The 12,500-nt window shown below is 39.8% G+C and overlaps 2 protein-coding genes across 3 annotated transcripts in view; one reads left to right on the top strand and one right to left on the bottom strand.

Moving 5' to 3' along the window:
* LOC144980187 (zinc finger CCCH-type with G patch domain-containing protein-like) overlaps positions 1-12,500 on the bottom strand; it is a 107,474-nt gene that overhangs the window by 9,746 nt on the left and 85,228 nt on the right. The gene's annotated exons all lie outside the window — the stretch shown is intronic.
* LOC144980186 (uncharacterized) overlaps positions 2,384-12,500 on the top strand; it is a 48,915-nt gene continuing 38,798 nt past the window's right edge. The window contains exon 1 of the mRNA XM_078927759.1: positions 2,384-3,301. The gene's annotated coding sequence lies outside the window, so the exon portion shown is untranslated. The remainder of the gene's footprint in view (positions 3,302-12,500) is intronic.

Below are 12,500 nucleotides of genomic sequence, written 5' to 3'. Positions count from 1 at the left end.
CGAAATTAGTCTAAATCCCATTTATTTCACGGAAACACAAAACCACAGATCAATTATTGGAAGTCCAGTTAGAAATTAAAAGAACAAAAGTCAAAGAAACTGTGATCTAAAGGAAAAGTTTTCCTCACAATATAACACGACGTCCACATAAAATCAGGACGAAAACAATATATTGTGATAGTGTTAGTCAGGTAACAATCCATCTACAGACCGAAGTACGGGTATGAGCTGAGTCAGTAAGACAGAAAGCACGTTGAAAACAGATATAATGTGTGTGCGTGTGTGTGTGGGGGGGGGGGGGTATAGAAGACAGTCAGTGCCTCCCTGCCCACTATGGGAGTCTCGGGAACCCCACCCAAATCCCTAACAGGCTGTCTAAAAACAATAACAAAGTTATGATCGACGTCATCTTCGTTCCTTCTATAATAATAGTATTCACTGTGCTGGACATAACTAAAGTACAGAATCGGTGACAAAGAAACGCATTCCCCTGATATGTGGGCGGCTATGTGGTCCAGTGGTATGAACTCGCTTTCCGATCGGAAGGTTCTGGGTTCGAGCTTCGCTCGGCGCATAGTTGGGTCCTTGGAAAAGGCTCTTTACTCACATTATCTCACCGTACTCAGGTGTAAAATGAGTATCTGGCCGTTAACAGCGTTGTTTCTGTCCGAGAAAATTGTAATATCGCCTAACAGGCGTCATGTCACGTCCTACATGTTAAGTGTTGGTGTTGGCCAGGGATCCCTTGTAAAGCGGTTTGAGCACGTTTGGTGGATATTGCGCTATATAAAAGCTCAATTTTTAATCATTTTTAATATATATATATTGATCACACACAACTCACTCACAACAACCACCAGACGTCCAGCCAAGCATTCAGACGATAGACGACTAACCACCAATCACATTCCACGAAATCACAAAAAGCCTCGCCGATTTGTTGCCAGCTTGAAGTTGAACACACTATTTTAAGTTTGGTTCCCGGAGCTTTTTTCACAACTGTACTTCGATTTCATTGTCATGTCCCAACCTATATGTAAAGTGTTGCTGTTGGCCATTGACCCCTTGTAAAGCGCTTTGAGCACGTTTAGTGAATATTACGCAATATAAAAGCTCTTTTCATGTTAGAACAATAGAAATAGAAGCAACGAACTTGACGTCACACAGCTCTTTGTTCTTAGACAGCCATTTTTATGAGAAGTTCTCTATAAAATTCTATCAATCAGACTTAACGTTTGAGGTTAAATATAAGTTTGTGTGTTGGTACAATAGATCAGGCTGGCGGATGTGGTGAGAATTTTAGACAAATGCAGATCATCAATAGAACAGCTATCCGTCACCCCCACCCCCACCCCCACCCCTATAAAGGAGGATCGGTCTTCATGTGTGAAACAAAACAAAAGGTTTGTGTGAGTCTGTGCAATTTAGGCAGTTGATGGTGATATTGATGAAAATGATGATGATGATGATGATGATGATGATGATGATGATGATGATGATGATGATGATGAAAATGATGATGATGATGTTGATGAAAATGATGATGATGATGATGATGATGGTGATGATGATGATGATGATGACGATGACGATGATGATGATGTTGATGATGAAAATGATGATGATGACGATGATGATGATGATGATGATGTTGATGAAAATGATGATGGTGATGATGATGATGATGATGATGATGATGATGATGATGATGGTGATGATTATCACCATCATCATTTTTATTGCTATTATTATTATCATCATCATCATCATCATCATCATCATCATCATCATCATCATCATTATTATTACTATTATTATTATTATTATTATTATTATTATTATTATTATTATTATTATTATTATTATTATTATTATTATTGTTATTATTATTATCACTATCATCATCATCATCATCATTATTATTATTATTATTATTATTATTATTATTATTATTATTATTATTATTATTATTATTATTATTATTATTATTATTTTATAAATTTATATAATTAAATTGGTCCCTATTCACAAAGTACGACCGACATGTCAGCTTATCCCACCGTCACGAGAGAGGAGTGGTGTCGCGTGTGTGATTGGGTTGGCTGTGTGTGTAGAAAAGGGCCGAGTCTTGAAGTGCTACGTGTGGCCAATCTTGTTATACGGATGCGAAAGCTGGACTACAAATGCAGAAACACAAAAGAACATTGAAGCTTTTGAAATGTGGTGCTTGAGAAGGATGCAGAGAATATCGTATACTGCACACAAAACGAACGAAGAAGTGCTAAAACAAAACATACCAACAAAGGAAAACTATTAGCCCTTAATAGTGGATCGACAACTATCCTTTTTCGGACACATAGTAAGGAAAGATAGAATGAATACTGGCAAGTTGTGGAAAAATACCTGGTAAACGCGCCCGGGGGAGACAAAGAAAAACACTCATAGACCAACTGAAGGGCTTCACCAGCCTAACAATCCAGGAGCTGTTTGAAAAGGCAAGAGACAGGGAGGAATGGAGAGAGATAATTCATGCAGTATCCGAAGCCTGGACCAGGCATGGAACCTAGAAGAAGAAGTAGAAAAGGGAAGAGGGGAGCAGAAGCGAGTGAAAGAGACGGAGAGGCGAAGAGAGACGGATTTGTCAGATTGGAATCAGCGCAAACTCGCTGCTGAGGACGAAAATAAATGGAATAAGCCCAAACTCTGCTATAGATCTATATATTATTTTTATTTATTTATAAACATATTGGGCTATCTCCTCCCTCCTACTTAGTTCGATACGGACACAGAGTGTGATGGAGTGTACAGTTTATTTCGATTCGTATTTTCCATTCAACAGTTTAATCAATAGTTGACGTATACGCAACACATAACATTACATTATCATTACACACCAACATAGCTTTCAACACACTTACGACACAACACGTAAAAGTGTGCAATTTTGTTTGACCGTTCACACGATTTATTTAACAATCATTTAATTGTTGGCTGTGCATGTTTTAATCAATCAATCAATCAATCGTCAACGCAACACACAACAACATTACATTGCGTTTACACACCAACCTTGCTTTCAACACACATACGACACGAAAAAGAAAGTGTGCAATAATTCTGTTCGGTTCACAGCTCAAAATCATTAATTTGTTCATACCCTGTGCAGATTATTCATTCTTGAGTACGAGGACTAACACTAATTAATTCATCAGCTATTTCGACTACGGACCTATCGATGAGTGGTGATTGCGATGGTCATGAGGGTTCACCAACACCACCGTTACCATCCAACGCCGCAAAGGTGAGTAGTTGTGATGATGGTGATGGGGGGATATAGTCGATGCGTATTGATTGCCTTTGAGCTCCGGGCAAGACATAATTCGTCAATAATTTGCATTGATCCATACCCACCCCCCTTCGGGAATCGTCTCGTGCTGTTGTTGTGTGCTGGTGTGTCGATTTGTATTCTACTATATCTGGAACAGTATATCAAATGCCAGATTGGTTTATATAACCATTTTATCGTTTGTGCTCAGATCATTCGACGTGAGTGTATCGGGAATTACGTAGACTTTTCGGCTTGCGACTTTTCCATGATTTATTTATCACCTACTAATATCTTTGGTCATCTGTTGACCTTTTTACAATCATTTATCTATCCATAATGTATCTATATGTCTGCCTGTCTGTCTGTTATTTGGGTTTTGGGAGGGGGGAAACTTTTTTTAAAAAATAATTTTGGGGTTTGGGAAGGGGGAAACTTTTTTTTAAAAGTCTCTCCCCTCCCAAACCCGCTACTAGACTTTTTTTTTTTAAGTTCCCCCCCCCCCTCCCAAACCCCCAAACTTATTTGGGTCCCCGAGTTTGCGGTAGTGCCGTCGATCTATATGTATGTCTGTCTGTCTATCTATCCATCTGTCTGCCTCTCTCTCTCTCTCTCTCTCTCTCTCTCTCTCTCTCTCTCTCTCTCTCTCTCTCTATCTATCTATCTATCTATCTATCTCTGTATATATATATATATATATATATATATATATATATATATATATATATATATATATATATATATATAAGGTCTAGCCACCATGAAGAATAAAAAAATACCGATTTTCATTGTTTAGAACCAAGCTGCTCGTTCCTGGGCGAGCGTGACATCAGACTAATGAATCCCGACATAACATAATACTGTTTTGAGTCGCCGTGCCACAGTTACAGCATGATCGATTTATGGCCGCTCACAACGTTGACCTTTATATGGTGCGGGGGGGGGGGGGAATAGTAAATAGCAAAGCACAAACCACACAACAATTATTATTATTATCATTATTACTATTCATGCCACTTGCAACGAAATCGATCATCGGTTATTTCCAGCTACCACCAAATCGTTGTCGTGTTCATGTTAGGTTGTGCTTCCTCTTTGGTAAAATAAACAACACACTTTATTTTTTACTCTGTCCTCTATCTGCGTGTTTTAGTAAAATATATCTCTGTTTTAAATGTTCTGTTTTGGGTTTGGGTTTTTGTTATTTTTCGCTGAAGAAGGTCTTTGAGCCCAGAACGTTCCGTGTTTGGTATTTTGTTCATTATTGTGGGTCGCCGTACCCTTATTTGCAGGTCTAATAACCCTAATGTTATGGTCTCATTAATTGTTGTAATGGAAATACTCTCAAACCAACGTGTACTTATTTGCAGGTCTGATAACCCATAATATTATTGGGTTTATTCTTTGTTTTGTTTTGTTTTGTTTTTTGTTAAACGGCTCGTTCTAATGGCTCGTCTAGTTATGAGATCTATACGGATATGTTGCCTTGTGGTATAACACTTACCCTCGGATCGGAAGGATCGCACTGAGAGGCGCATAGTTGAGTCTTTGGAAAGGGTTCTTTACTCACATTTTCTCGCGGCGGCGAGGACGAGAGACGCATGCGCACAACCAACATGACGTTCTCTCTCTAATAACTTTTCCGCCGGTGACGTCACAGACTATGGGTGACGTCCAATCAAGGGACGCTACTCTTCCGCTAATCTCATTCCCCAAATAAACATATTTAATTCAATAAACTTCTTGAAAACAAAATGTTGTTGCTAGAGCGAGTATATAAAGGAATTTAAAGCATTAATTTAATGTATTTAAACACAAACTGGTCATTTTTAAGGGTAGTTAAGTTGTCTACTATGTTGTTATTAACCCTGAAAACTACGATTTTTTGGGGCCTAATTGACAATTTATATAAACATCTTTAATTCAATAAACTTGTTGAAAACGGAGTTTTGTTGCCAGAGCTAGTGTGTAAAGGAATGAATTTAAAGTATGAATTTAATGTATGTAAACACAAATTGGTAATTGTCAAGGGTGTTTTATAATTTCTACTACGTTATTACCCCTGTAAACTACGAATTTCCCAATGTCGCAATGAGAATGCATGTAATGTCCTTGGTATTTCTACGTCCTTTATATATTCAATAAATAAACGTATGTAATTCCGTTGATTGTTATTTACTTGCTGGTTCTACTTAAACGCCCCATATAAAGTCAATGAAGCGTTCAGTCACGCCAAGCACGGTATTAGCGATTACTCCACACACCGTCAGTGACCACGGCGGCGGGCAAGTTCAAGTTCAAGATCAGATAGAGATCACGGTGAGGTCATCGGCCATTTATTGATACTAGCGGTGGATCACATGACGTGAAATATTATGGGTATTATGACATATCAATGGCGTTCACTCACACGACCGAGGTGTGAATAGGTACTACTTTTTTTTTTCTTTGGGGAGAGGGGGGGGGGGGGGGGGGGGATTTGGATTGGTGTAGGTGTGAACTCTCAAAGATAGGAATATTTGTTTCGGCATTTGTTATTTTGTGTGTGTGTGTGTGTGTGTGTGTGTGTGTGTGTGTGTATATATATAATTTTTTTGTGAGTGTTGATGGGTACTTGTAGATACGAGAGTGCTCGATGATATTAATTAGAGCATGTAAAATAAATAAGAACATTCACATTTTTCGCCAAGACGATCGTTTCGATGCGGATCTTGCATCTCGTCAGTTAGAGTTCGTTGTTGGTGCTTTTCGTCTCTATTTTTTTGTTTCGGTGTGTTTGTTGTTAATTGGGGGGTTGGGGACGTTTTTCATCGAGTCGTGCGTATTTGTTAAGATAAGGGACACACACACACACACACACACACACACACACACACACACAAAATGAGAACACACTACAGCATGTCACTACATAACAATACTGATCACCGCCCAATTAATAACAAACACGCCGGAACAACAACAAAAAAAGCACCAACAACGAAGTCATTGTGCACTGCGGAGATGCAAGATCCGCATAGAAACGATCGACTTGCGAAAAAAATATGAGTGTTCTTATTTGTATAGATCTATATATATATATATATATATATATACACACACACATATATACTAATATGGGGTGTTTTGTTTTAATTTGGTAGATTTACCGATGGATGATGTTAGCGAAGACGAGTTGGTTGCTTTGTAAATAGGTGCTATATATAATATATAGCCCATAATAATTTGGGTTATTAGACCTGCAAATAAGTCCACGTTGTTTTGTAGATTTTCAGACGGGTTGAAGGACCTTATGGACAAGATCGATCAAGCTGGCAACCCTTCAGAGTGAACCGTGAGGCGGCGATTGTGAATGATATTATAGGACAGACAAAGTCAGTCTTGCCAACAATACGTAATAGGAAATGGAAATCCTGCCAAAAATGGAATAATGTTGAATCGGAAAGAGGATTAATCAATTAACTGTTTAATCAATTAACTGTTGTCGTACACAGGAAATTGTTTTGTTTTTGTTTTTCCCATTGGTTGAACTATTCAATACAACTCACGATTTGTTTTCTTTTGTGGCCATAGACTTGTCTTTTGACGTCATTTTATGGTCAGTGTCAGCGTAGCCATCGTCATGTTGTAGATAGTATGCAGATGACGTCACTCAGGCCTTTGTTATTGTTTTTGCCATCCGCGTTTGTGAGTCGTTCTCACTAAACTGTATTAACCAGACTATAAAAGTTCATGGTTACACAGAGTTTGTGTGTTGGTCGGTTATACTTCCGGATGGCAATGTTGTGAACTCCTTGGCCAAGCGCATTCTATCTATAAGCGTTCAAGATTACACATAGATTTGTGTGTTGGTTCGTTATGCTTCCGGATGGCAATGTTGGTTTATCAGCCATAAGCGCCAAGCATCTAGTATTGTGACGTCAACTTCGTTCTATCTTAAGCAGGTCAACCACCATACACCCCCCCCCCCCCCTAATTTTTGACCACATAAAAAAAAAATAATAATAAAAATAATGTGAGGACACAAAGGGTCAGAGCGTACGGTCAGACAGGGACAACGGGACGGGGTGAGGGGAGAGGGGGGGGGGGGGGGGGGGGAAGACGCATTTAAGCCGTAATGTTTACATGGGAAATCGAATGGAATGGAAGTTTGTTGAGATGTGAGAGAGGGGCCGAGAAAGGGGGAGAGAGGTAGAGAGAGAGAGAGAGAGAGAGAGAGAGAGAGAGAGAGAGAGAGAGAGAGAGAGAGAGAGAGAGAGAGAGAGAGAGAGAGAGAGAGAAGAGATGAGAGAGAGAGAGAGAGAGAGAGAGAGAGAGAGAGAGAGAGAGAGAGAGAGAGAGTTGGGGTCGGGAACTATATTTATAGATGGAACTAAATTAATGTCACTGAGCTCTTTGGTTTTGGGGTTTTTATTTTTTTATTTTTTAGCCAACCATGTTATGAGTAATTCCCACTAAATTATATCAACCCGACTGTAAACATAGTTTTGTGAGAAGGTACGTTATACCCGGGTGGCGGATGTTGTGAATATTTTACCCAAACGCATGGCATAAATAGTCCAGCAAAATTCAGACCCCCCCCCCCCAACCCCTCAAAAAAGGGGGTAGCAGGTACGTATCGATAGTATCCGCTCGGCCAAGAAGCTCACAACATTGCCATCCGGAAGTATAACGGACCAACACACAAAACTATGTGTAACCATGAACGTTTATAGTCTGGATAATTAAGTGAGAATTACTCATAAACGTGGATGGCAACAAGAAAAAAAAAAAAAAAACCAAAGACCCGAGTGACGTCAACGTCATTCTATCAATAGATAGTTCGAACATGACGTCACTCATGTCTTTGTTATTGTTTTTGCCATCCGCGTTTATGAGTAAAGCTCACTGAACTGCATTAACCTGACTATAAACTTTCATGGATACACACAGTTCTATGTGTTGGTCCGTTATACTTCCGGATGGCAATGTTATAATGAGCTTCTTAGCCAAGCGCATACTATCTATAGCTCGTATTGTCTTCCACGTCATGTCGTATGGTAACGTGCCAAGAACGGATTAGGGACCGACGGGTCTCGTGGTTTATCCACTCGTCGTCAGCTGAGTCGTAGCGTTAACAAGTTACTGCCAAACTCTGAGAGAGAAAAAACAACGCATAGTTAAAAGTTTGGCCAGAAAACTCGTCCTTCCAATATCGATCGATTTAAATGACTGTCATCTTGGTAAAAAAAAAAAAAAATTTTTAATCTCAAACCTGGGACTTCTTGAAGTCTTCCGTGATGTCCCAGGTTTAAGAGTTTTTGCCAAGATAAGGCCGGGTCAATTTAAATAGATCGATATTTGGAGGACGAGTTTTCTGGCCAAATTTTTTAATGCGAGTCTTTCCGGAGTACGGCAGTTTACTGGGTAAAATGACCGTTCGATCAGACAGACGCCTGGGGGTTAAGATTAACCCTGGTAAGACAAATGACTAAATTACACGGCTCATGCAAGGCTGCTGCTGCTGCTCCCCCTTCCCCCGCGGCCCGCCGTGTAGCGTGAGGAACGTCAATGTTAGTGTTGCCTTGCTTTAACATTACAACAGTCAATCAATCGCATTGGAGGAAATTGGACTTAACAGCACGCTTTTTCGTTTGTTTGTTTATTTGTTTACTTTTTCATTTCTTTCTTTCTATCTTTTAGGAGACAATAGACACTTAGATAACCACGCCTCTCGGAGTAAACAATGGCAGTGATTGGTAAACATAACGAACTATACAGGCTTTGCTTCCTATGGTGTTTGTCTAAGTAAAATACTAACTGTTCTATCGCTTGACCAATATATTATTATTATTATTATTATTATTATTATTATTATTATTATTATTATTATTATTTAATTATTATTATTATTATTATTATTATTATTATTATTATTATTATTATTATTATTATTATTATTATTATTATTATAGCACTAGGCAGGTCTGCAACTGGTTAATATAGGTCACTCAGGTATTTGTTATTGCTTTTTGCCATCCGCGTTTTTGAGTAATTATCACCAAACTGTATTACCCAGACTATAAACGTTCAAGGTTACACATAGTTTTGTCTGTTGGTCCGGTATACTTCCGGATGGCAATGTTGTGAGCTTCTTACTTAGCAAAGCGCATTCTATCTATATTACATAAACGCATAGCATTTCATTAAAATTAAAATAATAAAAAAATCCTGCTGGGCGAGGTCAATTTCTATCCGTCCTACCTAAACGGATAAACGCCACATGTATTTGAAACGGGTTGAAATTCAATACTATGATTACATACGTTGTTTTTATGGCCGTCACCGGGTTTATGTTCAAATCATATTTCAACAGTGTTGTATTATTCTAATGTTTGATTGGGGCGGGGGGGGGGGGGGGGGGGGGGGGCTGGGCGATGCAAGAGGAGTAATAATGGCTGATGTCAGTGTTAGCATAGCATTGCATTGCATTGCAGGGGCGTCATGACCAGCTGTCTGTATTTGTATATCACGTGATTTGATCCTCGTGACATTCGTTAATCATCAGCACGTGTAACTTTAGACTACGACATCCCACAATGCAATTATAATTCTTAGGACGCGAAATGAATGACTAATTGTGTTTGATTTCGGGGCGACGTGCACTTATTTGGGCAGGTCTGATAACCCAAGTCATTATGGAGCCATTGTTGTTGCAATGGGAATCTTTTTTTTTTTTTAAATAAATAAATAAAAGAAGCAAAATATTCTCCATTACAACAATGTTAAACTAAAGTGGGTTCGGATGTCAGACCTGCATATATGTACACGTCGATTTGGGGAATTTTTTTTTTTCCCGGAAAGGGGGGAGGGGTGTTTTTGTTGTTGTTGGTTTATCTATTTCTTGTTGGTATGTTGTTTATTTGTTTGTTTTCATTTCATTATGGCTTGAACATTTTTTACTTCTAATTCGATGTATTAAAATTCTAAAACCCGCATTTTCCCTTTCAGTTTGGGGATATTTTTTTCGCTACAAATCGTCATGGACACACACATACACACACACACACACACACACATATATTATATATATATATTATATATATAATATATATAATATATATATTATTACACCCACCCCACACCCACACACACAGAGCGAGATAATAGAGAAAGAGGGGGTGAGGGGGGGGGAGGGCAGACAGACAGACAGACACACAGAGAGAGAGAGAGAGAGAGAGAGAGAGAGAGAGAGAGAGAGAGAGAGAGAGAGAGAGAGAGAGAGAGATGGACGTAGATGCAAATAAATGGAATGAGAAACTAAGATCGATATATACATGAGGGGTGTAAAAGATAAAGTTGTGGGTGTATGTGAGGGGGGGGGGGGGCACAGCGTATCTATGGAGGGGGGGGCGGGAGTGGAACGAGGATAGCGATGTGAGCGCCAGGACGGTTAGCCATGAGATCCCATTGACGGGATGGGACGGGAGTCTTGCAGATGGCGTTAATAGCTGTTGTCTGTCATGATGGATGTGTGATAGTTGTTTCCATGGATGGACTGTTGTAATGTCTGTTGTCCATGGATGGGACTGTGTATATGTTGTCTGTCATGGATGGGACGTTGTAATATGTCTGTCTGTCCATGGATGGGACTGATGTAATATGTATGTCTGTCCGTGGATGGGACTGTTGTAATATGTCTGTCTGTCCATGGATGGGATATTTTTTATATCTCTGTCCATGGATTGGATTGTTGTGATTGATGTGTCATGATGGGATTGATGGATGAGTGTCCATGGATGGATGTGGACTGTATGTGTATGGATGATTGTTGGACTGTATGTCTGTCCATGGATGGGACTGTTGTAATATGTCTGTCTGTCCATGGATGGGACTGTTGTAATATGTCTGTCTGTCCATGGATGGGACTGTTGTAATATGTCTGTCTGTCCATGGATGGGACTGTATATGAGTTCCATGGATGGATGTTGTGATATGTCTGTCTGTCCTGATGGATGGGATGTTTTTTGTGTCTGTCAGCGTACTGATTTTCAGTCGTCCATGGATGGATTGTTGTGATCTGTATGTCTGTCCTGGATTGGATTGTTGTGATCTGTAGTCTGCCATGGATGGATGTTGTATTGATCTTTTATGTTGTCGCTGTCATGGATTGGATTGTTCTGATCTGTATGTCTGTCCGTGGATGAGATTGTTGTGATCTGTATGTCTGTCCGTGGATGGGATTGTTGTGATCTGTATGTCTGTCCATGGATGAGATTGTTGTGATCTGTATGTCTGTCCATGGATTGGATTGTTCTGATCTGTATGTCTGTCCGTGGATGGGATTGTTGTGATCTCTATGTCTGTCCATGGATGGGACTGTTGTGATCTGTATGCCTGTCCGTGGATGGGATTGTTGTGATCTGTATGTCTGTCCATGGATTGGATTGTTGTGATCTGTATGTCTGTCCGTGGATGAGATTGTTGTGATCTGTATGTCTGTCCGTGGATGGGATTGTTGTGATCTGTATGTCTGTCCGTGGATGAGATTGTTGTGATCTGTATGTCTGTCCATGGATTGGATTGTTCTGATCTGTATGTCTGTCCGTGGATGAGATTGTTGTGATCTGTATGTCTGTCCATGGATGGGACTGTTGTGATCTGTATGTCTGTCCGTGGATGGGATTGTTGTGATCTGTATGTCTGTCTGTCTGTCTGTCTGTCTGTCCGTGGATTGGTTTGTTGTGATCTGTATGTCTGTCCATGGATTGGATTGTTGTGATCTGTATGTCTGTCCATGGATGGGACTGTTGTGATCTGTATGTCTGTCCGTGGATGGGATTGTTGTGATCTGTATGTCTGTCTGTCTGTCTGTCTGTCCGTGGATTGGATTGTTGTGATCTGCCTGTCTGTCCATGGATTGGATTGTTGTGATCTGTATGTCTGTCCATGGATGGGATTGTTGTGATCTGTATTTCTGTCCGTGGATTGGATTGTTGTGATCTGTATGTCTGTCCGTGGATGGGACTGTTGTGATCTGTATGTCTGTCCATGGATTGGATTGTTGTGATCTATATGTCTGTCCATGGATGGGATTGTTGTGATCTGTATGTCTGTCCATGGATTGGATTGTTGTGATCTGTATGTCTGTCCATGGATTGGATTGTTGTGATCTGTATGTCTGTCCGTGGATTGG

This window comes from Berghia stephanieae, chromosome 9, assembly GCF_034508935.2.
Source record: "Berghia stephanieae isolate SIO BIC M18660-M18661 chromosome 9, UCSD_Bste_1.3, whole genome shotgun sequence".
Taxonomy (NCBI): domain Eukaryota; kingdom Metazoa; phylum Mollusca; class Gastropoda; order Nudibranchia; family Aeolidiidae; genus Berghia; species Berghia stephanieae.
This window is presented reverse-complemented; position numbering and strand designations above follow the sequence as displayed.